General features: G+C 39.3%; 1 protein-coding gene across 1 annotated transcript in view; it reads right to left on the minus strand.

Annotated features, from left to right (window-relative positions):
- Positions 1 to 25032, minus strand: part of THSD7B (thrombospondin type 1 domain containing 7B) — an 899070-nt gene that overhangs the window by 801785 nt on the left and 72253 nt on the right. The gene's annotated exons all lie outside the window — the stretch shown is intronic.

Consider the following 25032-nt stretch of genomic DNA (forward strand, 5'->3'; position numbering starts at 1 on the left):
ACTTTAGTTTCAAAATATTGTTTCCCTAACCTATACAGGTCACTAAGGAATAAAATAACTGCTTTCACCAAAACCCAACATAATAACTTGTACTCTCCAGAATGCTAGAGTTCAAAAATATTACCATAAATATTATAACTCAAGGGTGTTACTTTAATGAACTTAATTATGGAAAACACCAAATGCAATAATGTGCTAACAAAACAGCAATTTGAAACAGATGGGCAATTACAACAGCTTACTACAGATGGCATAGCAGTACAATATATTTGTCAAGTTTGGTTCTGATCAGAAAAGTAAATTGAAGACACTTTTCTACTGGTACAATAATAACATGAATATGTTGAAGACAGAAATCCATTTTTACAAATAATTTTGGAAAATGATGAATTGTGCTTGCCCTATAATGAAAAACACTGATTTTTAAAAACACCATTATAAAAAAGTACAGAATAAATAAAAACAAAGCTATTGGATTGGCAAAAAATTCATTCCAGTCTTTCTGTGTCATCTTATGGAAAAACTTGAATGAACTTTTTGGCCAACCAAATATTTAATCTTTAAATTCAATCTATTTGCGAAAATAAGATGTAAAATTCAAAACTAAGTATTCCATGTTGAAATGCAGGACCCCTTCTTATTAAAAGAACCTAAATGTGAGGGCTATAAAAATGGATAAGACATTAATTCCAGAGAATTAGGTCAGTTAAGGAAGAGTACAGAATTCTGAGTAGCCAGTACAGACAAGACATCATCTACTCCTCTAGAAAAATGAAGACTGGTGACAATATAAAAGAAGGGAAGAAGAAAGAAACCATACCTTCCCATTATAACCTTTGCACTTCCCAATATTCCTTACCTTGAGGCATGGGGATAAAACTGTGAGTGACCAGGAGGGAAGACTGAGACGAGAGAAGATTATGTAGTGGGAAGTAATGGTTGTAAGAATCATATAATTTATATTAGTGACTTAACAAATGTTTTAAATCATGATTTTGGAGGAGGAGGAGAATGGTCTCCCTGCATCCAGTGATTTTCAAACCTGCATTGGAAGAGTTTTCAAAACAAACACATGTCTTTGAAGCTGCCTCACCCTCAAAAGAAGTTTTGATGCAGTTGCTCTGGGGTACAGCCCTAGTATTGAGATATTATAAAATATTCATTGGAAGGACTGATGCTGAAGCTGAAGCTCCAATACTTTGGCCATCTGATGCAAAGAGCTGACTCTGGAAAAGACCGTGATGCTGGGAAAGATTGAAGGCAGGAAGAGAAGGGAGCAACAGAGGATGAAATGGCTGGATGGCATCACCAACTCAATGGAAATGAGTTTGAACAAACTCTGGGAGACAGTGAAGGACAGGGAGGCAGAGAGTCGCACAGGACTTAATAACTGAAAAACAACAAGAAAATCCCTGCAGATGATGCAAATGTGCTACACCATTTGAGAGTCAAGCCAACACTTTAACCCTCTATGACTTTCTCCCTAATATTAACTTGCCTTAAACCCAAGGTTTTAATATTTATAAGTATGTCTAACGCATTTTCAGTGAACTAAAGGTCACACTTCACGATCCCTTCATGATTTGCAACAGGAAAATTTTTCAACAATCTAAATACTTTTCAACCAACAATAATCCGGCTAAATGTTACGGGAAACTATGTAATGGAAGGTTATGTTGTAACTTAAAATTATGGTATTAGATCTTTTATTATTTTACTTTTTAAATTGAATTCTATCAAATGCATGCACATTGTTTAAAATGCCAAATAACACTGAAAGACATAATAAAGTATTTTCTAAAAAAAACTTCTACTCTCCCTGTTTCCCAGAGTCACTGCTTTGAAATTGGTTTTACTGCTGATACTAAACACCAAATTTCTAAATAATATACTCATACGTCTATATTTTAATTCATCAAATTGAACATCATATACTAACTTCCACTGTATATAAGAACACAGCTCTCACTACTTCTGAACAGGAAGTATTCAGAAGTATGCAGCCAAGTTCAGCATTATGATGGTTACGTATCCAACACTTAGCCTTGCTCTAAGACTCCAAGCCCATCATGACGGTCCTTTCTCCTTGACAGTGATAGGGTTTTAGGTGCAGGCATATAAGTCATGGAGACTGACGCAAAGGTTTCGGTGACTGGGAAAGTTTTCCTAGATCCTAAGAAAGAGTTTTCCACACAGATGATCCTCTTTCTGTTTCTGGACTGTTTTGTACCATGATAAACAATGTTTATGCTTGCTTTTCTATGCAATAGTTAATTTTCTTGGAATTTAAAAGTGTCACATTTTTCATTTGCTTAGTTTACTTTATCTATAGCTTTTTCTTCTTACACCATACATAAGTCATTTGTGATAATTTTTCACATGATAGAACACGTCTGGTGTGACTATATAATTTAATATCCTACCCTGGACACTTCTAAGGGTGAAAGTATGTGTTATCAATGATTATACCAGAACAACAGTATAAATCAGGGTTGTACCTGGAAAACCAAGACAGTCTCCAGAAATACACATAATAATCTATCAAGGTGTTTTTAATTAAGGAGCTCCCTGCTTGTGTTCCCCTTTCTCCAGCCACAAACTAGACCAGCTGTTTTTTAGGACAGCAAGCCATGGTTCTGAAATGTCCCATCACAGACTTCCTGGGAATTCCCTTTGTCTTACTCCTTCTTGTTTCAGATATTCTGTGTATGGCTCTTGTGTTTTCCTCTTTATTTAGGTAGAGAATATATTCCCGTAGATTCTGCTTTCTGAGAGAAGTACCCTGTTCTGTTGGAACACATCATAAAGTAGCTTCCTGAAAAATTAATTTTTGAAATAAAGTTTGAAAGTTTCTTTATTCTACATTTAAGTATAATTACCTGCCTAGAATTTTAAAAGTTTTAATAAATTACTTTAGAGCTTCCAATCTTCCTGTTCAGAAATCCAAAGCAGTTTTATTCTCAGTTCTCAGTATATAAAATTGTTTTCATTCTTTTTCTCTGAAAACAAAAAATCAGGATGTTCTCTTTATTTCTGATGTTATGCATTTCATTACCTATACTTTGGAGTGGGCTTCCCTCATGGCTCAGACAGTAAAGAATCTGCCTGCAATGTGGGAAACCTGGGTTTGATCCCTGGGTTGGGAAAATTCCCTGGAGGAGGGTATGGCAACCCATTCCAGTTTTCATGCCTGGAGAATCCCATGGACAGAGGAGCTTTTGGAGTAGATTTGTTTCATTACTTAGTGAGTCAGAACTTGATAGGACTTTTCAATCTAATTACTGATATAATTCAATTCTGGGAAATTTCTTATAATACTATTATAGAACTTCTTTTCTGAGTTCCGTATTTTTGAAATTATGTGTCAAGTGTTAGACCACTAAAGTTGAATTTTTTAATGGTTTTACATTTTCTTTTGCTTTAATTCTTTCTTACAATTTTTTATTTTGTTACCTTTGTGTGTTTTATTGGATTCTGAGCATTCGTCAAATTTACATTTTGAAATTTTATTTGATCTTTTAGTTTTTTTTTCCAGGTTTAGTGAGAAATAATCGATATATATAACCGTATAAGTTTAAGGGATACAGTATGATAATTTGCTTATTGTGAAATGATTACCACAATAGAATCAGCTAATATCTATGCCACATTTGTTATCCCTTATCTTTTTGATAATGGTCATTCTAACAAGAGTGAGGTGATGGCTCACTGTGGTTTGGTTTTAATTGGTATTTACCTAAGAAGCAGTGGTGCTGAGCATCTTTTCATCTACCAATTGGTCTTTAGAATATCTTCTTTGGAAAAATGTCTATTCAGATCCTTGCCCACTTTTTAAATTGGATTATTTGTTGTTTTTGTTGCTATTGAGTTCTATAAGTTCTTTTTATATTTTGAGTATTACCCCCTTATCAGATATAAGGTTTGTAAACGTGTTTTTTTTTCCTTCCATAGGCGGTCTTTTCACTTTGCTGATGGTTTCTTTCACTGTACAGAGCTTTTCGGTTGGATATAGTCCCACTGACTTACTTTGCTGCCTGTGCCACATCTTAAAATTCATTACCAAGATTCATATCAAGGAGGTTTTTCCCTTATGTTTTCTTCTAGAAGTTTTATGGTTTGGGGTCTTAAGTTTTCAATCCACGTTGACTTAATTTTTGTGAGTGACATAAGTTCAGTTCAGTTCAGTTGCTCAGTCGTGTCCGACTCTTTGTGACCCCATGAATCGCAGCGTGCCAGGCCTCCCTGTCCATCACCATCTCCCGGAGTTCACTCAGACTCACGTCCATCGAGTCCGTGATGCCATCCAGCCATTTCATCCTCAGTCGTCCCCTTCTCCTCCTGCCCCAATCTCTCCCAGCATCAAAGTCTTTTCCAATGAGTCAACTCTTCGAATGAGGTGGCCAAAGTACTGTAGCTTCAGCTTTAGCATCATCCCTTCCAAAGAAATCACAGGATTGATCTCCTTCAGAATGGACTGGTTGGATCTCCCTGCAGTCCAAGGGACTCTCAAGAGTCTTCTCCAACACCACAGTTCAAAAGCATCAATTCTTCGGTGCTCGGCTTTCTTCACAGTCCAACTCTCACATCCATACATGACTACTGGAAAAACCATAGCCTTGACTAGATGGACCTTAGTCGGCAAAGTAATGTCTCTGCTTTTGAATATGCTATCTAGGTTGGTCATAACTTTTCTTCCAAGGAGTAAGCGTCTTTTAATTTCATGGCTGCAGTCACCATCTGCAGTGATTTTGGAGCCTAAAAAATAAAGTCTGACACTGTTTCCACTGTTTCCCCATCTATTTCCCATGAAGTGATGGGACCGGATGCTATGATCTTTGTTTTCTGAATGTTGAGCTTTAAGCCAACTTTTTCACTCTCCTCTTTCACTTTCATCAAGAGGCTTTTTAGCTTCTCTTCACTTTCTGCCATAAGGGTGGTGTCATCTGCATATCTGAGGTTATTGATATTTCTCCCGGCAATCTTATAGTATAGCTTTAAATCAGAAAGTGTGAAAATTTCTGCTTTGTTCTTTCTCAAAATGTCTTTGGCTTCTCAAGGTCTTTTGAGGTTCCATATAAATTTCAAGACTTTTTTTTTTAAACTTCTGTCAAAAGATGCCACTGGAATCTTGATAAGGGTTGCATTAAGTCCATAGATAGCTTTTTGAAGTATTGACATTTTAACAATATTAATTATTGATATTATGATATTATGAATGTGTGACACATTTCCATTGTGTCTTCAATTCCTTTCATCAGAGTGTTATTGCTTTTAAAATAGTTTTTTCACCTACTTGGTTAAAGATATTTCTAAGCATTTCATTATTTTATGCTATTGTAAATGGGATTAAATCCTTTATTTCTTTTTCAGAAAATCTGTTGGGAATATATAGAAATGCTACTGATTTTATACACTAATTCTGTATCTTTCAACATTATTGAATTGATTGATAGGTTTTAAAAGCTTTTTTCAGTAAAACCAACACAACATTTTAAGGCAATTATCCTCCAACTTTTAAAAAAAAGTTTGTTTTTTTGTCTTTAGAATCCTCTCTGTATAAAATCATGTAATCTGCAAACTGTCTTCCACAAATAGAGACAATTTTACTTGTTCCTTTAAAATTCTGATACTTGTATTTATTTTTTGTTCCTGATTGCTGTAACTAGGACTTCCAGTACAACAATGAATAGGAGTAGTGAGAGCAGACACCTTTGTCTTGTTCCTGATCTTCAAAGAAAAGCTTTCAACCTTTCACCATTGAGCATGACATTAGCTAAGGGCTGATCATATAAGGTCTTTATCATGTTGAGATGTTCCTTTTATGCCTAATTTGTTAAGAGTTTTAAGCATGAATCAATGTTAAAGTACGTCACGTGCTTTTTCAGTGTCTGTTGAGATAACATGATTCTTTTATTGCATTCAATTGTTGTGATGTATCACATTGATTAATTTGGATTCATTTGAATCACTGTTGCATCCCACTTTGTAATGGTGAATGAGCCGAGCCTTTCAGTGTGCTGCTGGATTTGGTTTGCTAGTATTTTACTGAGAATTTTTACATCTACACTCACTGAGGATAGTGGTTTGCAATTTCCTTTTTAGCAGTATCATTTTCCGGTTTTGGTATCAGGATAATGTCAACCTTGTAAAATTAGTTTGAGACTGTGCCCTCCTATTTGAGTTTTTGAAAGAGTTTAAGAACAATGTGTTAATTTTTTAAATACTTTATAAAATTCTGTAATGAGGCAGTGAATATTGGTTTTTAAAATTCACTCAGCCATTCTATATCTTTTGATTAGATAATTTAATCTGCTTTTTTATTATATTCACTAGTCATTGCATTTTTTTTTAGATTCCACATATAAGTGATATCATACAGCACCTTTCTTTCTCTGTCTAACTTACTTTACCCTGCAAGCTCATCCATGTTGCTGCAAAATTTTATTATTTTTATAACTTAATAGTATTCCACTGCATATATATTCAGTTCAGTTCAGTCGCTCAGTCGTGTCCAACTCTTTGCGCCCCCATGAATCACAGCACGCCAAGCCTCCCTGTCTATCACCAACTCCCGGAGTTCACTCAGACTCGCATCCATCGAGTCAGTGATGCCATCCAGCCATCTCATCCTCTGTCGTCCCCTTCTTCTCCTGCCCCCAATCCCTCCCAGCATCAAAGTCTTTTCCAATGAGTCAACACTTCACATGAGGTGGCCAAAGTACTGGAGCTTCAGCTTTAGCATCATTCCTTCCAAAGAAATCTCAGGGCTGATCTCCCTCAGAATGGACTGGGTGGATCTCCTTGCAGTCCAAGGGACTCTCAAGAGTCTTCTCCAACACCACAGTTCAAAAGCATCAATTCTTCGGCACTCAGCCTTCTTCACAGTCCAACTCTCACATTCATACATGACCACAGGAAAAACCATAGTCTTGACTTGACAGACCTTTGTTGGCAAAGTAATGTCTCTGCTTTTCAATATGCTATCTAGGTTGGTCATAACTTTTCTTCCAAGGAGTAAGTGTCTTTTAATTTCATGGCTGCAGTCACCATCTGCAGTGATTTTGGAGCCCAAAAAAATAAGGTCTGACACTGTTTCCACTGTTTCCCCATCTATTTCCCATGAAGTGATGGGACCGGATGCCACGATCTTCGTTTTCTGAATGTTGAGCTTTAAGCCAACTTTTTCACTCTCCTCTTTCACTTTCATCACGAGGCTTTTTAGTTCTTCTTCACTTTCTGCCATAAGGGTGGTGTGATCTGCATATCTGAGGTTATTGATATTTCTCCAGGCAATCTTAATACCAGCTTGTACTTCCAGCCCAGCATTTCTCATGATGTACTCTGCATAGAAGTTAAATAAGCAGGGTGACAATATACAGCCTTTACGTACTCCTTTTCCTATTTGGAACCAGTCTGTTGTTCCATGTCCAGTTCTAACTGTTGCTTCCTGACCTGCATACAGATTTCTCAAGAGGCAGGTCAGGTGGTCTGGTATTCCCATCTCTTTCAGAATTTTCCACAGTTTATTGTGATACACATCTCATCTTATTTATCCATTTATTTGTTCATAGACACTTAGGTTGCTTCCATATCTTGGCAATTGTAAATAATGCTGCTATGAACACTGAAGTACATGTATTTTTTCAAATTAGTATTTTTGTGTTTTTGGATATATATACCCTGTAGTGGAGAAGGCAATGGCACCCTACTCCAGTACTCTTGCCTGGAAAATCCCATGGATGGAGGTGCCTGGTGGGCTACAGTCCATGGGGTCGCGAAGAATTGGACATGACTGAGTGACTTCCCTTTCACTTTTCACTTTCATGCATTGGAGAAGGAAATGGCAACCCACTCCAGTGTTCTTGCCTGGAGAATCCCAGGGACGGGAGAGCCTGGTGGGCTGCTGTCTATGGGATCGCACAGAGTCAGACACGACTGAAGTGACTTAAGCAGCAGCAGCAGCACTCAGTAGTAGAACTGCTGAGTCATATGACAGGTGTATTTTTACTTAAGAACTATTTATACTGTTTTCCACAGTGACTGTACAGTGTATGTTCCAACCAACAGTGTAAGAGGGTTCCCTTTTCTCCACATCCTGCCAACATTTATTATCTGTAGACTTTTTGACAACAGTCATTCTGACAGTGTGAGGTGATATCTCATTGTGGTTTTGATTTACATTTCCCTAATGATTAGTGATGTTGAGTGCTATTTCATGTGACTGTTGGCCATCTACATTTCTTCTTTAGAAAAATGTCTTATTCAGCTCTTCTGACCAATTTTAATTAGGTTGTTTTTTTCACGTTAAGTTGTGTGAGATGGTTATAGGTGTTGGATATTATTACCTTACTGATCATACTATGTGCATTTTTTTGCCATTTAAACTAGAGCTGTAAGTGAATTATATACCACCATCATCAAATTACAGAATCTAAATTTGACTGTGTGTTTACCATTAGCAGTAAGTTGTAGGCTATCTTTTTATGTTTTTATGACATTAATTAGCATCCATTTACTTCCATTCAAATAACTCTTATTAGCACTCTTATTAGCATTTCTTGTAAGACTAGCTAGTATTGTGAGTTCCTTCAGCTTTTGTTTGGGAATCTTAATTCCTCCTTATTTCTGAAGGACAGATTTGCCAGGTACAGTATTTTTGGTTGACAGTAGTTTTCTTTCAACATTTTGAATATGTCACCCCATTCTCTCCTCGATAGAAATGTTTCCGTTAAGAAAATTCACTGTCAGTCTTCTGGTGGTTGCTTTGTATGTAACTTCTATCTTTTCTTTCTGCTTTTAAAATTCTTTCTTTGCCCTTGACTTTTGACAATTTAATTTTATGTTTCTCAGTGGAGCTCTATTCATTTTCAACCTGTTTGAGGTGCTGGAGACCTCATGGATCTGTATGTTCACTTCTCTCCCAGGATTAGGAAGTTCTCTCCCATTATTACTTTAAATATACTATCTATCCCTTTCTGTTCTCTTTCTGGAACTCACACAATGTGAATATTATTTCTTTTCATTGTGTCCTATAAGTCTCATGGGCTTTCTTCACTTTTTCATTCTTTTTTTTCTTTTTGCTCTTCTACTGGAAAATTTCTCATGTCCTATCCTCTAGTTCACTGACTCTTTCTACTACATGGTAGAGTCTTATTCTGAAACTATTGCATAATTCTGCTTCTTTATTTTCTACTCTAGGACTTCAGCATTTTTTATGGTTCTACTATTGCTTTGTTGAACTTGTTCGTGTATGCATTGTTTTCCTAACTCCATGTAGTTGTCTGAGTGTTCTTGTAGTTCACTAAACTTTAAGATAATTATTCTGAATCCCTTGTATTAAGGTTGGTAGATTTCCTTTTCTTTAAGAACAGTTATTAGGGCTTTATTATTTGACTTCCTAGGTGGCTCAGTAATAAAAAATCTGCCTGCAAAGGCAGGAGAGGAAGGCTCGATTCCTGGGTAGGGAAGATGACCTGGAGAAGAAAATAGAAACTCTCTCCAGTATTCTTGCCTGGCAAATCCCATGGACAAAAGAGCCTGGAGGGCTACAGTCCATGGGGTCACGAAGAGTTGGACATGACTTAGTGAGTGACCATAGGCACAGCACAGATTAGGGCTGTATTAGTTTCCTTTGGTAGTATCATATTTACCTGTTGTGTGTGTGGTCGGGGGTGGGAGGCGCTGTGTGGAGGCGCTGTGTTCCTTCATTCCTTACACTGGTATGTGTGCACTTGTATAATTGAGTTCCTCTTCCAAAGTTTATAGGTTTGTTTTGGTAAAGACAGATCTTCACCACTGATTAAATAGCTCAGTTGGGTTTCTGGGCATGTCTACTGGTAATGTCCATGGTTGGATAGGGCCTACTGCTGTGATCTATTTTGAGATGAGGTGACTATTCAAGCTCTGTGGTCCAAGCAGGTGGTGTGACACAGACTAAGAACAGCTGGATAGGACTGCTAGCCTGCTTCCCTTCCCAACTGAGAATGGGCTCCACAGTGGCCAGAATTCCCTGGTCAAAATTACTAGATGGCCAGGACTGGGTACTCTATACAGCAGTAGATGGGACAATGAATTAGCTTCCCTCCCTATCAGGGCAATAGGAAGGAACCCAGGTCCTATATGGCTAATTGTTTGGGGACCTTATTCAGGCAAGAACGTGTCCTGCATTCCCTGGTCAGGTGAGGCCACCTGTTTTGCCCTCCAGACATGGAAAGCCACAGGCTGTGCTTCATGTTAAGTGTCACTGTAAACAGAGCTGCTGGATGGGCTACACAGCTTCCCATATGCTATGGTTAGGTTCCCTAATCAGGTAGACTGAAGACTGTATTCACCATTGAGCACAGTATTGGATTAGTTTCCTAGTCTGGCCATAGTTAGAGCTGCAGCACCAAATCTGGTAAAGCCCTGCTAAGTTGCTGCTAAGTCATTTCAGTCGTGTCCAACTCTGTGTGACCCCAGAGACGGCAGCCCACCAGGCACCCCGCCTCCCTGGGATTCTCCAGGCAAGAACACTGGAGTGGGTTGCCATTTCCTTCTCCAATGCATGAAGGTGAAAAGAGAAAGTGAATTCGTTCAGTCATGTCTGAGTCTTAGCGACCCCATGGACTGCAGCCTACCAGGCTCCTCCATCCATGGGATTTTCCAGGCAAGAGTACTGGACTGGGGTGCCATTGCCTTCTCCGGGTAAAGCCCTATGTGCCTTAAATCAAGCTAACTTGCACCCCAAGTTCCCTGCCTTAACAAGACTATTGACTTTGCTCTACAAACTTCAGTTCTACCTGTCCTTCTCTCAGCTCAAGCACCTCTGACCACAGAGATCCCAGATATTCTTGCCATCCCTTCTGGTCATATGGGATCAGGAGCCTCAGTGGATGGGGCTTTATCTGTTTCCCTGTCTGAGTAGGAAGGGGATGGGACATTCCAGGTAACAAATTCACAACAGGTTCTTTTTTTTGGAAGTGGCTAGAAGCTACTCTCAGCCTTGGCTTTGAATTAATACCTGCTGACGGAGGTATTCCCTGCAAGGGAACTCTCCATGCTCAGTATTGGCTTTGGTCTAGGGGCAATCAGCTCCACCAGCTCACCTCTCAGCTCAAGGATGAGTGAGGTACACAGCTTCCAGGTGTTTCCACCAGCCCCTCTGGTTAGGTGTGGTCAGGAGACACTCTCCACAGCAGATGGGGCTACGACTCAGCTCCTTGCTTGGGCGTGACTAAACCAGGCTCCAGGGCCACCAAAATTCCTCATTTGAGGATTGAATTAAAGCAAACTGGCACCTGTCAAGGTCCCTGGTGAGACAGTACATCGCCACTTGGTACTGCAGATGAGCAAAGGCATTGGTTGGGATGACTCCTTGGGCACTGCAAAGATGAACTTATTTGCCAATATCCATGTGCTGGTTTTTACAAGTCCCAGCCTCCTTCTCCATCATAGTCACATTCAAGCAGTTGAGTACCTCAGATTTCCCTGTAATCCCTAGGGGGTAGGGTGGAGGTGAGATCAGAATAGGGGCTCCCAAAAAGCAACCTACAATGCTGGGGGTATCCACTTGTCACTTTGGGGTTCTCTTTTCCCACTGGAGGAACCAGAAACTCAGGGAGACTTCTTTTTGCGCTGTTGTGCTGGCCTAGGGGAGCGGCAATCTACGTGCAGCTGCTCCTCTTACTGTTCTAATGCAGTCTTAATCTCTGTCGTGCAGGGGGTGCTTCAGCCTCTAGGATTCTCTCAGTGGCATCTCACTCTTCAGTAGCTGTTAGCTGTTCTTCTTATGAAGGGAGCAAAGTCAGGAATGATCTATATCACCATATTGGTGACATCACTGTCTGACTTTTTATTTTATTTTTAATTTCCTAAGGCACATTGATATTCTGAGTTTTCTTTTTAAGTATACTGATTTTGTGTCATGCATTCAATATTTTCTCCTATTTCTCTCAAGATATTAATTTTAGAAAGTATTTTGTTTTCTGCATTGTCTCGTCTTCCTTCCAGCTGCTGCGGTGTGTGGCTGCTTTGCTGTTCTAGTTTGTGACGTTCATATTGCAGGCTTCTCTCACATGTACAGTGCTCCCTGGATATTCAGTGATATGATGCATGAAACACTGAAAGGCTGGCTGGAAGCCCGTCAATGGATGGGCTTCACTTAAGGTGATTAGGTGGTAGCTTTTTGCTAGGGGAACCTTGGTTTCTCAAATACTGGTATTTCTAGGACTTTCCTCTTAGCTTATCCAGTTTCTTTAAAGAAAAATCCTCTATGTCCTGCCCGATATGTTCTGGAAACAGTACAGCAAATGAAGACTGGAGGTCTCCATTTATTCCTTTCTTTAAACTTGCACTATTTTTCACAAAATATTTTTGGAACAAATTACTCATAATTAGATAACCTTTATAACTTCATATTAAGAAAGAAAAAGAAAGAGGATGAACTGATGATCAAAGGGATTCAAAAAATATTTCTCAGATCCTACAATATGTAAGTCATGCTTGATGCTCTGTGAGATTCAAAACTTAAGATTTAAACATTTTCTGCAAAACAGCTGACAACCTTCAGGAGGGAGACACCAGCACAACTAACTTTAAAACAAGATCTGTTTTGTGGCAATAGAGGTGTTCCTTATCCAGTGCTGGGAGACAGGATGAGGTAGTGGAAGAGCAGAGCAGAGCAGAGCAGACATATCCCACCAAAAGGACTTGGAAAGCTTTTGAGAATGAGCTAGACTTTTGAGGTGAATTCTTATAGTGTGCTGACTTACAAGCTGCCCACTTTCCACATATAAACCATCCAAGCTATTATTTTAGAGACCATGAGTCTAGCTAGAAAATATGAGGAAGATGAGAGGAGGGAGAAACTACAGGGCAAACCAAAAATAATTAAAAGGCTGCTTCCTTCTATTTAACAGCTTTAACAAGAACCAAAGATAGAGTAAAGACAAGTATTACAAGCTTCCAGAAAATAGATGGGAAAAAATCCGCATAAGTTCAGCATAGAAAAGGATTTCTTAGATTCTAAATGTACTAAATATAAGTGATTAAATTTGTCTGCATTAAACTTAAGAACTTTGATTTTTTAAAAGTAATGAAAATATATAGCAGGAAAATGCATGTATATTACATATGACTAACAGAGGGGTCAACCCAGGAACATATTAGGAATTCTTTACATAAGTGAGCAAAAGGGAAAACAAAATAGATGAGTGGGGAAAAGACCTGAAGAGGTATTTAGCAAAAAGAAAATCCAAATGGTCAATAAGTATGAAAAGATCCTCAAGTTCATCAGTAATCACAAAAATGCTAATTAAAACTACAAATAGAGGGAATTCTCTGGTGGTCCAATGGTTAAGACGCTATGGCTCCCTAGAAGGGGGCACAGGTTCAATCCCTGATCAGGGAACTAAGACCCCATATGCCATATGATGAGGCCAACAACAAACAGATTTAAAGACTTTAAACACGTAGATATTCACACATAAACAAACAAAAAAAATTTTTTAAAGACTAGTTACAACACATATTATCAGTTTATAGAATAATACAAATACCCATATAATATCAAAGCTAATGTAAATTGGCTTCATCACTTTGGAAAAAGCTTGTCACTAATGGTACATTAAAGATATACATGCTCGTAGATATGAAGAAAACTCTAATTCAAAGAGATACATGTGCCCCATTGTTCATAACAGCACTATTTACAATAGCCAAGACATAGAAGCAACTTAAATGTTCATCAACAGATGAATGGTTAAAGAAGATATGGTACATATATACAGGGGATATTATTCAGCCATAAAAAAAAAAAAAACCATTTGCAGTAACATGGATGAACCTAGGGATTATCATACCAAGTAAAGTAAGTCAGACAGAGAAAGACAAATATATGGTATCAATTACATGTGGAATCTAAAATAGAGTACCAATGAACTTATTTTAAAATATAAAAAGACTCACAGACACGGAAAACAAACTCATGGTTATTAAAGGGAAAGGGGGATAAATGGGGAGTTTGGGATTACCAGATGCAAACTACCAGGTATAAAATAAATAAACAATAAAGTCATAATATAGTGCACAGGGAATAAACAATAGTTTGTAATAAACCATAATGGAAAAGGAAAAAAAAGATACATGCTGAGCAAATCTACTCCAACACACAAATCCCACAGAAATGCATGCACTTCCGTATTATGATAACATTTCTAAAATGTTCTGAGCAGTACCATTTGCAATAGTACAAAAATGGAAACAATCCAAATGTTCATTAATAACAGAATAAGAAAGCAACTTATAGAATTTTCATTCAATAGAATAAAACTGCAATAACAACATGCAGTGATACATAGATGAATCTCAGAAACCCAAGTGGACTAAAAGTCACCAGTCACAGAAAATCCACATAGAATCTCATCTTATTTACATAAAGTTCAAAACCAAGTAATTTCTTTAGGGAAGCATCCATCAGTGATAACTCTAAAGAAAAAAATGGACACATTATAACAAACATCAGTGAAAGTGCTTCCCTCTGGCTGATAAGGAAAGCAGTAGATTGTGATAAGAAAAAAGCACGTGGGGGTACAGACAATACTTCTTGGTGTGGGTGGTTGCCTCATGGTTCATTTCACAATTATTCTATAAACCTACATTTACATGTTTTTTTCCCTAAGAATATCAACCAACAAAAAATGAAATAAATACATAAAGATTTTGAATACATGAATAAGGCAACAGATTTGAAGGAAAAAAAAATCAAAAGTAGAAAATGGGTTATTGCAACAGCTAAGGAGAGGACCTGAGGTCCTGGACAATGAGAGGAGGGAAAGGGATGCATCTGAGAGCTACCACAATAGAGAGAGAATTTAAAGGATTTGGCGAATGGTCAGTTGCAATAGCAAGGAGAAACCAATGCAGAGATATCTTCAAGATGTGTTTTAGGTGACTAGTAGGATAAATACACCGATTAGTACAGAAAGACAATAGAGGGAGGTGGGAAAGTTCACCCAACAGGAGAAAGGTGGTGAGGATGATAAGAACTGCTCGGGCAAACTGAGTTTAACCCCTTTTGTGTACATCTCTGTAGATACCCAATAGGCTTGAAATACTGATTGAGAATATAATTCCACTGCAATCATGTCTTTCAAGTCAACCCAGAACTGTTTGGTTTTTTTTTTTTTGAGGACCTCCCACTGACAAGGTACCATGCTGAGTACTGTAGAGGACAATTAAAACATAAGCATTATACTCTTCCCCAGGAAGCTTAAATGTTGGTCAAGGACTTGGATTGTATGTAATGGAAATAACAGCTAAATAAAAGGCAAAGGTAAACGAACCACAGAGATGATGAATGACAGAGAGTTTAATAGGGGAGAAGGAAGGATAGATGATTGGACAGATAGGAGAGAGAAAGGAAAACATTTATGACTGGTCATTCTTTCGATCTGCATCTTGGAACATGAATAGAACTTAGACAGAAGGAACAAAAAGTATTTCCAATCAGAGATGGTGTTAAATAATATATTCAGAAGACACTAAACCAACCAGTCTGGGAAGAATTAGAGGAACTGTGAACACAACAAAGGATGGTAGAATGAAGCCAGATTTTTTCATTAGCTGACGAGGAGATGAGAAAAAAACAGAAGATAAAGAACACAGTTCAGAGATCGTAGTACTATTGCAGTCAAGACAAAAAGATATAAAGACTTGAGCTAAAAATGAAAGTGAAGAAACTGGCTCAAGAATATTATTTAGGAAAAATCAATATAAAGTTGCTGGTAGGGGAGACAAAACCTAAAGCCATCTCTAAGGTTTAAAGTCTAGACAGCAAGACCCTTGAGACCACTGTGAGAAAGAAGGTTGGCAGCAAGAGGAGATTCTGGAGAGAGACATGAATTCAATTTTAAGCACTGAGAAGATAATGAGACAGAAGCTGATTAATCAAGCCCAAAAGTTCAATATGGTCTTGGAAAATTAGAGCATTAACTCAGGAAAAAAAGTTAGCTCAGCAGAAGATGTATGCACAGAAAAGTGGAAGCTGAATCTAGAGAAGTAAAAGGATCTCTAATGAAATTACTGAAAAATCATGTATTAACCACCAACCATGTGTGGTGTATCATTACAGGAACTTTGAGTTAAGAAGACAGACAAAGCATTATAGGGAGAAAGTAGAAGAAATTCACAAATTTAAGAAGTGAGAAGAAGAAAAACACTTAAGAATTACCATGATTAGCAACTCCCCACTCCCCTCAGCCTAGCACAGGTACAGTTTCATTAATGCAAGATAAACAATGTCAAGAGATCTGCTATACAACACTGTGCCTATAGTTAAAGATCCTACGCATGCTACGTTGCTTCAGTCATGCCCAGCTCTGTGCTACCCTATGGACTGTAGCCTGCCAGGTTTCTCTGTCCATGGGATTCTCCAAGCAAGAATATTAGAGTGGGTTGCCATGCTCTTATCCAGGGGATCTTCCCGACCCAGGGATTGAACCCACGTCTCCTACATCTGCATTGGCAGGCAGGTTCTTTACCACTAGTGTCATCTGGGAAAAGCCCATTAAGGGAGTAGATTTCACATTAAGTGTTCTTTTCACAATAAAACAACTTAAGATATATTCCAAGAAAATAAGAGACAAAACTCAAAAATAAAATAAAATAAAACAACAAAACAGCTTATCTCAACTAGAAAGAAAAGAAAAGTGACTGAAGGAAGACTAATAGTGCACATACAACAAAGAGGTCAAGGAGAATTAGACACAAAAGGAATCTTTAAAATGCCATCGACAATCAGAAAGTCATTGGTACACTTTAGGAAAGCAGTTCCATTGACGTGAAGTGAAGAGAAGCCACACTGGGAGGGGAGAGCTCTGCACTGGTCCCCTCTACCCAGAGCACTTTTCCCCATGGCTGCTCCTTCACTTCCTTCATAGCTTTGCACAGATGTCATCTTCTTAATGAAACCTTTCCTAATGCTCTTATTGGAAAATCTAACCCTCAGCACTCCTCTTTCATCCCCATGCTCTGTGTTCCTTGCAGCACTTGTTACCATGCAAGTTACTTATATTTTCTTTCTTTCCGTCTCATCCCATATAAACCCCATGAAAGCAGGGACTTCTGTCTAGTGTTTATCACTCCAGGACCTAGAACAATGCCAGGACAGAGGATGGCCTGAAAACTAAGTCGAGAAAGTGTATCAAGAGGAAGGTGTATTAACTGTGTTATATGAAAGGCCAGATAACACAAGGACAGAGAATGGGCTACACGATTTTGGAAGATGACCGAAACAAGGGCAATTTCAAATGAGCAGAATAGAAAAATACCAGGCTGGAATGGGTAAAAGCATTCATGGACAGGGAGGACGTAAACCTAGGAGTACGAACAACTCTTCTAAGGTTTGCTATATAGAGAAGGAGAGAAATGAGATGATAATTAGAGAGATGTTTTTTGTTTTGTTTGGAGATGGGAGATGCTATAGAATATTGGTATGAGGATGAGAATGTTCAGTGTTCAAGTTATTAAAATAAAAGAAGGGGGATAGTTAATAAAATGATACCCTGACTTCCCTGGTGGCTCAGACCGTAAAGCGTCTGACTACACAATGCAGAAGACCCGGGTTCAATCCCTGGGTCGGGAAGATCTCCTGGAGAAGGAAACGGCAACTCACTCTAGTATTCTTGCCTGGAAAATCCCATGGACGGAGGAGTCTGGTAGGCTATACTCCAGGGGGTCGCAAAGAGTCCCACATGACTGAGTGACTTCACTTTCACTTTCAAAGTCAAGAAGGGGTAAATTCTGATGCACATGGTTGGAAATGCAGCCCCCTAGCCAGAAGGAAAGACAGTGACCCCACTGGGAAAGGCAGCAAGGTCTAGCCTGGATGCAAATTAACCAAAGGTAAGGCAATTCTCTTCTGATTCCTTTCTTAGTAAAAGGAAAACTGAGTCTGATTTAAGAATATATGAAAAATAGAAGAAGACCTAAAAAGTTACCATAGGTGTGAGAAAACCAATCTACTAAGGAAATGTGTAAAATCCTTAGATATTATTGAGGGCCAGTGGGAATTTGGGGGTATGGAATTTTAAATGAGAACACTGAGCAGCAAAATTGTGGATTATTTTTCAGCTATGTTCAGTTGCACAGATGCAACTGTTTAGTGGATGAAGGGTTGGGTTTAACCACCATGACTAGCAGTGATAACACTGATGCATACAGTTGCCATCCGGATAAACAGCAGGGCTCCCCGTGGCCTAGTCTCACCATGTTAGCACACTAACCCAGACATACACAAAGTCTAGTGATCAGAAGGAATGATTTACTCATACCTTTCAAAGAACACTTGAGAAGATGCAATTCAAACCATATGAACACTACATTCCTGTTCTGTTCAGTAACTCTCTCACCCAGGGATACCCTGAAACTCTCTGCCACAATTTATTCAACTCTCCCAGTTAAAACTTCCGTGACACTCAGTTGGAACAGGAGCTGCTCCTTTATCTTCATTTCCCTTTCCTGTTGTCTTCATTCCTTTCACTTTTCTTGAGCAAGTCCTGAGCCTTTCCAATAAATTGTCTATCTTTCCTGCTCTTATTCTTCCCTACTAATTATTGTAACAAGCAAAATAAAAGGAAGGGCAGGGTGGGAAAGATGAAAGAGAACAAACAGGCCAAACAGGCCAGTTCCAAGTTTTCCATGGGACAGGAAAGCAATGGTAGAAATTCATACACTCATCCCTGTGATATAATTTTCATTATGCAATTCTTACACCAATCAAAGGGCATTATTTTGAACTACTACCTCTATCTCTGGAATAATATTCAGAAGCAGGAATATAATCTCTATTTGAAATTCCATCAGAACTTATACTTTGATTTTTTTGTTGAAACAAATAGCACATCAACACAGGAAAAACCTGAATTTTAAGAAAAACATTTTATAATAAAAATTGAAGCATTAGTTTTTAAGTTCCATTGTTCAAACTCTATGTATTTTTAAAATTTTATTGATGTACAGCTGATTTTCAATATTGCGTTAATTTCTGCTGCATAGAAACATGATTTGGTTATACAAACATATATTCTTTTCAATGTATGTATGTTTTACAAATGACAAAAATACTGCTACACACTTATTCCCATAAGAAAAATCATAGATCGTTTAACTTTAGAAGTTAAATTTCTCAGCAAAAATATATAGTAATGTAACATCATTTTTCTGAAAATTTTTCCTCAAATGTCATATTTCTACACTAAAGTCTTAGGGAAGTTTCTCCAGCCTAGAGCAACTCCTATCTCCCTCCCTTTCTTCTATTCAACCATCTCCAACACCGTTTGCTGTGTCTTCAGTGACTGGCATGACAGGCACTACTTACGAGTTGCTGCACTCATCCTTTCCACTTAAGATTCACTGTGGGATAGGGTAAAGTCACCCAGTTCAGTTCAGTTCAGTTCAGTCACTCAGTCGTGTCTGACTCTTTGCAACTCCATGAATTGCAGCACGCCAGACATCCCTGTCCATCACCATCTCCCAGAGTTCACTCAGACTCATGTCCATCAAGTCAGTGATGCCATCCAGCCATCTCATCCTCTGTCGTCCCCTTCTCCTCCTGCCCCCAATCTCTCCCAGCATCAGGGTCTTTTCCAATGAGTCAACTCTTCACATGAGGTGGCCAAAGTACCGGAGCTTCAGCTTTAGCATCATTCCTTCCAAAGAAATCCCAGGGCTGATCTCCTTCAGAATGGACTGGTTGGATCTCCTTGCAGTCCAAGGGACTCTCAAGAGTCTTCTCCAACACCACAGTTCAAAAGCATCAATTCTTCGGCACTCAGCCTTCTTCACAGTCCAACTCTCACATCCATACATGACCACAGGAAAAACCATAGCCTTGACTAGACTGACCTTAGTCGGCAAAGTAATGTCTCTGCTTTTGAATATGCTATCTAGGTTGGTCTTAATTTTCTTCCAAGGAGTAAGTGTCTTTTAATTTCATGGCTGCAATCACCATCTGCAGTGATTTTGGAGCTCCAAAAAATAAAGCCTGACACTGTTTCCACTGTTTCCCCATCTATTTCCCATGAAGTGATGGGACCAGATGCCATGATCTTCGTTTTCTAATGTTGAGCTTTAAGCCAGCTTTTTCACTCTCCGCTTTCACTTTCATCAAGAGGCTTTTTAGTTCCTCTTCACTTTCTGCCATAAGGGTGGTGTCATCTGCATATCTGCGGTTATTGATATTTCTCCTGGCAATCTTGGTTGTGTTTTTTCCAGTCCAGTGTTTCTCATGATGTACTCTGCATGTAAGTTAAATAAGCAGGGTGACAATATACAGCCTTGACGTACTCCTTTGCCTATTTGGAACCAGTCTGTTGTTCCATGACCAGTTCTAACTGTTGCTTCCTGACCTGCATACAGGTTTCTCAAGAGGCAGGTCAGGTGGTCTGGTATTCCCATCTCTTTTAGAATTTTCCACAGTTTATTGTGATCCACACAGTCAAAGGCTTTGGCATAGTCAATAAAGCAGAAATTGATGTTTTTCTGGAACTCTCTTGCTTTTTCCATGATCCAGCGGATGTTGGCAATTTGATCTCTGGTTCTTCTGCCTTTTCTAAAACCAGCTTGAACATCAGGAAGTTCACGGTTCACGTATTGCTGAAGCCTGGCTTGGAGAATTTTGAGCATTACTTTACTAGCTTGTGAGATGAGTGCAACTGTGCAGTAGTTTGAGCATTCTTTGGCATTGCCTTTCTTTGGGATTGGAATGAAAACTGACCTTTTCCAGTTCTGTGGCCACTGCTGAGTTTTACAAATTTGCTGGCATATTGAGTGCAGCACTTTCACAGCATCATCTTTCAGGATTTCAAATAGCTCCACTGGAATTCTATCACCTCCATTAGCTTTGTTCATAGTGATGCTTTCTAAGGCCCACTTGACTTCACATTCTAGGATGTCTGGCTCTAGATGAGTGATCACACCATTGTGATTATCCGGGTCATGAAGATCTTTTTTGTATAGTTTTTCTGTGTATTCTTGCCACCTCTTCTTAATATCTTCTGCTTCTGTTAGGTCCAGACCATTTCTGTCCTTTATCGAGCCCATCTTTGCATGAAATGTTTCCTTGGTATCTCTAATTTTCTTGAAGAGATCTCTAGTCTTTCCCATTCTGTTGTTTTCCTCTATTTCTTTGCATTGATCGCTGAGGAAGGCTTTCTTATCTCTTCTTTCTATTCTTTGGAACTCTGCATTCAGATGCTTATATCTTTCCTTTTCTCCTTTGCTTTTTGCTTCTCTTATTTTCACAGCTATTTGTAAGGCCTCCCCAGACAGCCATTTTGCTTTTTTGCACTTCTTTTCCATGGGGATGGTCTTGATCCCTGTCTCCTGTACAATGTCACGAACCTCATTCCATAGTTCATCAGGCACTCTATCTATCAGATCTAGGCCCTTAAATCTATTTCTCACTTCCACTGTATAATCATAAGGGATTTGATTTAGGTCATACCTGAATGGTCTAGCAGTTTTCCCTACTTTCTTCAGTTTAAGTCTGAATTTGGTAATAAGGAGTTCATGATCTGAGCCACAGTCAGCTCCTGGTCTTGTTTTTGTTGACTGTATACAGCTTCTCCATCTTTGGCTGCAAAAAATATAAACAACCCGACTTTCCACAAATATGGTGTTTCTAAATGCAAGTGCTTACTCAACTTTTAGGATTTTCATTTTCATCCACTATGTAGAAACAGACAATAGGTTTTAATAATATAAAGAGTGTATTCATTTCCTATGTTGCTATAACAAACTATCACTAACTTGGTGGCTTAAGACAACACAAATTTATTATCTTACAATTCCAGAGGCCAGAAGTCTAAAATGGGTCTCATTGGGCTAAAATCAAGATGTTCCTCAGGGCAATGCTCCTTCTAGAGGTTATAGAGAAGAATCCACATACTTGCCTTTTGCCATTTCTAGAGGCTACCTAAGTTAAGTTAAGTCATTCAGTCGTGTCCGACTCTTTACAACCCCATGGACTGTAGCCCACCAGGCTCCTCCGTCCATGGGATTCTCCAGGCAAGAATACTGGAGTGGGTTGCCATTTCCTTCTCCAGGGGATCTTCCCGATGCAGGGATTGAACCCAGGTCTCCTGTATTAGAGGCAGATGCTTTAACCTCTGAGAGAGGCTACCTAGGAGAAGGCGATGGCATCCCACTCTAGTACTCTTGCCTGGAAAATCCCATGGACGAGGAGCCTGGTAGGCTGCAGTCCATGGGGTTGCTAGGAGTCAGACACGACTGAGCGACTTCACTTTCTCTTCTCACCTTCAGGCATTGGAGAAGGAAATGGCAACCCACTCCAGTGTTTTTGCCTGGAGAATCCCAGGGATGGGGGAGCCTGGTGGGCTGCCATCTATGGGGTCGCACAGAGTCAGACACGACTGAAGCGACTTAGCAGCAGCAGCAGCAGAGGCTACCTATGTTCTGAGCTCACAGCCTCCTTCCATCTTCAAAGCCAGCAATAGCCAGTCTAGTCCTTTTCTTGGGGCTTCACTCTAATATTCACTCTTCCTTTATTTCATGTATAAACACCTTAGGGAATATATTGGGCCCATTCAGAAAATCCGGGATGATCTCCTCATTCCAAGTTGAAATTATTAATTAGCAAACTTGATTCTATCTGCTACTTTAGTTCCATTTTGCTATATAACACAACATGTGCCAGGTATTAGGTAGGCAAAGAGGCCATTATTCTGCCTACCACAGAAACAAAGATTACAAAATCTAAGAAATCGTTCTTAAGTTCTCAAATTCATTTCCTTTAGTTCCAATCCCCTTGCTGATGAAGTAAGTAATTGGAAGTTGTCTGAGGCTTCTATTCACTTCCATTATTAGAGAAAATGGAGCTTACCACAGTGCCCTGTTCATAAACAGCCCACTTGGGCTTCCCTCCGCTGTAATCATTTATCTTCCTTAAATATAAAGCTAAAGAATCAATAAATGCCCAGGAACAAATGCCCCCCTGCTTCAGTTGGACATGCATATGTTGGAAGACATCCTCAGTAAAGGGCACCAAGTCCTGCCAGGAATGATCCATTCTGGGCATGCCTTCCAGTTGAACTATTTACCTTTAAAATCATGTGCCTAAATGCCAATAACACCTATAAGTCAATATGACAGCTTTCCGTCAGAAGCAAAAACCTTGACTTTTACCTGAGAACTTTCCAAAACTATTTGTCTCACATTTTCTGTTAAGTCATCCACCCCACCCAACCCCTCCCCCAAGAAGCCCACATGTCATCCTCCATTCTTTTGTTTGTTGGACCAAAAGTGACAGTAGCAGCTCCTGATTTTCACACAAACAAAATAGGAAATATGTTGGCTAGGGAAGCCCTGGCATGAGGGGCTGAGCACTAAAGCTACTCTTTGAAAAGTGCTTATCAGAAAGGACAGTAAAATACCCTTTTTCAAGAACAGAGCAAAGCTGAAGAAGCTCATGGAAAGCCTAAAGGCATTCCTATCCCAAAGCCATCTTATTTTTAGCAGCAAGGATAGACAGTCCATGGAAACCTACATTTGAAAAAGAACTTTGAGACCATTCTAGTCTGGGGCCCAATCTCCTGAACTCTCTCTAAGGAGCCTTTGAGACGTGAGTCATCCATCCACTGCAGTATCACCCAAACACCATCTAGAATCATAAGTTCAGAATGGTGAGCATTTCAGCTCTGAGTTCTTAATCTGGGAGATCATAATTCTACATCAGGAAATCCTTCCTCTATCCCAGTGTTCTGGTCCTTTCCACAAACTTAATATCTGATACCTGCAGAAGTCTCTGAAGTCCCCGTGAAGAATTTGTTTTTCTTGCCAGACTTCACTCCACTTGAAGAAAAATTTTAGAATTATTTCAAGCACAGAAGCACTCCAAACTAACTCTGCAATATATGTATCATGGAATTGACAGGGGAAGGAATAGCTCCATCCTTTTAGATGTGCAGTCTATTTCTGGTCACTCAGATTCCAGGTCGAAAAACATTTGGCTGAGGAGCCGTAAATGGCTTTAAGTGACTTGAAGTTCAACCCACCCTGTTGAACAAATAAACTCATCAACAAAGAAACGCAAAATGATTCCTCCAACCAAATAAAATACGTTATTTGAAAAAGTTCATGCAATGAGTGTTTTGACAACCAGGTAATTTTAAAAGAATGTGGAAAGTAGCGGGTTTCTCTAAAACCTGTGTTTAGGGGAAAAATGAAGCAGTAAATTCAGAGAATGAGAAGTTCCATGACAAGAAGAGACAGGACATCAGAATACAGTTCAGTGATTCACTTCGACAAATGCTATAAATTGGAGTGAAAAGATGCTGAGCTATGTTCCAAGCAGAGAACAGGAGCTTATCTGAATCAATTTCTACTGCCCTAAGTGACCAGGGTGGCTCAGTAGGGAAAGACTCTGCCTGCCAATGCAGGAGACTCCAGAGATGCGGGTTTGATCCCTGGGTCAGGAAGATCCCCTGGAGTAGGAAATGGCAACCCACTCCAGTACTCTTGCCTGGAAAATTTCTTGGATAGAGAAGCCTGGCGAGCTACAGTCCATGAGGTCGCAAAGAGTTGGACACGACTGAGCACATCACAAGCAACCAAGACTATTATTCTGGGAAGAAAGCTGGACAATCAAAGAAGCAGGGAGTGATGATGTCATCATGACTGAAGCAAATGAGTTGAAATTGTGTTATATCAAAGTAGTTCCTGGCTCTCAGATGTGCTAAGGATTCTGAGACAGAGTCTAATCGCTTATGTTTCCTTGTGCGTTTGCCACTGACACCACTTGAAACCTACTCCACTTCTGAAAGAATGTGCCAGAATCTCAGGATGGATGGACTCCTAAAAGTCAGGTACAATGTCCCTCGCTACCACCTCCTCCACCAGCATCACCATCTCTCTGGCACCTGTCTGTCTGAAACCCACTCTGGAGGAAATTCAGCCCAATGTGGGGCAGTTCTGACTATAAGACTCCTAGGAAACCTACCACTAAGATATCAGACCCAGTTTTGTTCATTGCCCAGA

The sequence above is a fragment of the Budorcas taxicolor genome, chromosome 2 (genome assembly GCF_023091745.1).
Source record: "Budorcas taxicolor isolate Tak-1 chromosome 2, Takin1.1, whole genome shotgun sequence".
Classification (NCBI taxonomy): Eukaryota; Metazoa; Chordata; class Mammalia; order Artiodactyla; family Bovidae; genus Budorcas; species Budorcas taxicolor.